The following is a 3500-nucleotide window of genomic DNA, read 5'->3' as shown; positions in this document are numbered from 1 at the left end:
CAGATCGCCTGTCAGTCAAACTCCCCGCGAAGGGGCTCAGTGTCCAATGTGGCAGGTAGATTGACAGTGTTACCCGCCAATTGCAGAATTCACCCGCATTTGGCGTGTGGTCGGGTGTTAATTTCAGGCCCTGGGCGTCGTCCATCTTTTTTTACAGTCTATGTTTCGGACGCAGCCAATAAGCAATTGAAATCACTGCTGTAAAACTTGAGGCAGCAATTTTTTTTTATTTTACTGAGTGCGGGATGAAGATGGAGACGAAGATTGTTGAATAAATTAAGGTCTATTTCTCACACCAAGCAATCACATGGATTACAGCAGACAAATAAAATGTTAGGATCATTTTTCGAGCCACAGCATATTCATAAAATTCCTTATATGTCCCACAGCAAACAAAATAAATACTGTATGACAATGGTTAAATGATTACAGAAAATGTTATTCATTTTAATATATTTCAGTCTTTGAGTTCTTTGAATGAAATGTTAAAATTAAGTAAATCAGTCACTGCCTTAAAAACTTCACTTAATTATTCTGTTATTTAATTATGCATTTAATTATCACTTATTCTCAACACATTTGCTAAAATGTCTCTTTCTAACAAGAAATACTCTTTGAATCCTTTTAAAAATATACATACATTTAAAATGGTGACAAGCCTGATCTGAGCCACACACTTTCCACCAACAATCGGCCCTCATATCGTTTGCCATCATCCATGCTGTGCCATCATTGCCACACATGGCCCAGCTTTGGCTGACAGGACGCATGCCGTTGCCGACAGGAGACCAGCAGTGCCAGCTTTAGGCAACATTTGGGCTGTTCAAATAATTTTCACAATAAACATTGAAATGACCAGTTAACATTTTTATAATTGTTTTTCATAGATTAAAATGGAAAGTGTGGGTCTGGAATAAAGATCACATTTATCAAAAAAAGATTAAAAAAATTAGCAAAATTAAGACATGATCCCAAAAAAAAAAAAAAAAAAAAAAAAAAAAGAGCTGTTGTTTTTAAAAAATAAACCTGATACACAAAAGTGTCTGAAGTTAAAATATAAACCACTGGTGATACATGACATACTATTAAATATTTATCTTCTTATTCTGCTTGAAGCAGCTTACTGTCAATCTGTCATTAAACTCTTTATATGACATATTTATAGCAACAAAATGACTGATTGCAGCAGTGCAGCAAAAGAAAACAACGTTTCACTTTTTTTGAGGGAATTTACATCTGACTCAAAAAATAGGGATGCTGTGTTTTATGTTCTTCCCAGTTTTCATTTATCTGTTTTTGAGTGTAGTTGTAAAACCTGCAGCTAATGCTTTTTTTTTAACCGGTTTCTTGTAAACTTTCTAAAGGTGTTAAAGTCTGGTAAATGTTTGTTTTTGGTAAATAACAGTTCTCTCCCCCCTGTTTCCCTGCACATGTGTGCATGAGAGATCGATGCTGGCCTTGTGGCATCTCCCTCCCGCGGCACAGTCATTTGAAGAGCTTGTAAATATCAGAGCCCATCACAGATGACATCATAGATAACCTCGAGGGGACTTCTCTGACATTCGAGATCGGCCAGGGTGAGCATTCTCAAAGACTAAAGAAAACAGGAAGGATACGTTTCAAAAGCAGATGAAGTCATGTCTGTTCAAACTTTAAATAATAGCCAGCTTTCACTCATGAAACATCTAATAACAAAATCCTTTCCGTTCAACAGCCTTTGTTTGTTTCTATGTATAGGTGAAAAAGTTTTAGTGGAAATTTCCAAGTATACAGGAAAAGCATGTAGTTCAAAACGCTTAAATCCTGGCATTGTTGTAGTCCGTCACGGTGAACAAATACAATACTATTTGGGAAAGACCTGATGATTTGGTAACTGAACATGTGTCACAAGTGTGATGGACATACATTTAAGTTTCATCCACATGTTTTGACAGGAATATTCAGTGTCAGTAATCTCTGATATGATAAGGGTGAGGCGGGGGAAGATGCCCCCCTTAAGAACTTATTCTATGACTGGTATACAGGCATATGAATATTTACATATTTAATTGCCCACATTTTAATTGAAGATATGCCATAATTGCAAATCAAATGATTTCACTCGATTAGCCTTCAGGTTTTAATAGAGATCAAATATGTGTGAAATATACATCTAAGTCGTGGCATTATTGAATAACCCCTTAAATTACACTAGTAACATGTCACTTTGAGACATTGTTTACACTTTATATTAAGGTGCCCTTGTTACAGTGTAATTATACATTTAAGTACTGATTAATAACATTAATTAACATGTAATAACTATACAATTAAGGTTAGGATTAGGGTTAGATTTAGGATTAGTTGCATGACAACAGACACTTTAGTTTGGGGTCCAATTCTCACTATTAACTAGTTGCTTATTACTAGGATATTGGCTGTTTATTAGTACTTATAAAGCACATATTGCCTTATTCTGCATGACCATATTCTACATATTCCCTTAATCCTCAATACCTAAATTTAACAACTATCTTACTCACTATTAATAAGCTGTAATTAGGAGTTTGAGGCAAAAGTCATAGTTATAAGTTAGTCAATAGTGAGAATTCGACCTTAAACTAAAGTATGACTATTAGAACAATATTTTTTACTTCACAAATCCTTCACTAACACAAACAGACACAAGAAACTTTGATATTCAACATAATAAATTTCCAAAGACACAAAATTATCGGTTAACCTCAGTACTGTTTTGACTGTTGATATTCAGATAAAAATGACGAAATTCAGATACAGCCATTCATCGGATGTGTTGAGATGAGATCTTGTGCCATCTATGGTCATCTTACCCCGTCTTACCTGAACATACAGGAATTTCCAGGCAATAGTTATATTCCAGCTCACCACAGTGGCCTTCATGAAACCATTTCTCTGTAAACATTTGCTTTGATAAAAGCTGCTATTCACCAAGTTTCAGTCTTCATAATTACTTTATTGTTTGTCGTGTGAAACAAACACACTGGAATTGTTTGGCTACTAGTTTCAGCCTACCTTGTTTTTAAATGCAGAACAAATAGAACTGACGAGAAGACCTTAAACAACAGTACGGCTGCAGGAACATGTTCCCAAAAAACATGTGATTCTGAAATGATCAACACAATCAGCAGAATTTGTAATAGCTTGCATGGGTGTATCTCTGTAAGGGAACAACACGTTGAACCAGTTCTATATTTTCCATGAAAGTTTAGAAATATTGCATCACAAACTGATCACAAGGTTTAGATGTGAACGCCTCAAAAGTTTACAAAAAAGGTTTGGAATAGAGCCAATGTTGCACAACAGTTGTTTTCAACTTTCATTTAGGCTACAGGAAAAATAAAATGAAAATGGCTTTTTATTAAGATTCCATTACAGTTACCTACAGTTTTAAAAACATCTAGGGACGCATGTAGTCCCTTACCAGCCGTTTGTTGTAGACCTTAAAAATGATTTCTTTAAAAGCAAATATCTTCCTTTGC

The 3500-nt window shown here is 35.0% G+C and overlaps 1 long non-coding RNA gene across 1 annotated transcript; it reads right to left on the bottom strand.

Annotated features, from left to right (window-relative positions):
* Positions 1-1012: 1012 nt before the first annotated feature.
* LOC307168954 lies at positions 1013-3110 on the bottom strand. Its single transcript, XR_013823011.1, has 3 exons — positions 3034-3110; positions 2723-2841; positions 1013-1594 (listed from the first exon to the last, which is right to left on the bottom strand). It is a non-coding gene; the product is annotated as an uncharacterized lncRNA (long non-coding RNA).
* Between the last annotated feature and the right edge of the window lie 390 nt (positions 3111-3500).

The sequence above is a fragment of the Squalius cephalus genome, assembly GCF_949319135.1.
Source record: "Squalius cephalus genome assembly, chromosome: 12".
NCBI lineage: Eukaryota > Metazoa > Chordata > Actinopteri > Cypriniformes > Leuciscidae > Squalius > Squalius cephalus.
The sequence above is the reverse complement of the archived record's forward strand: the minus strand, read 5'-3'. Positions and strand labels throughout refer to the sequence as shown.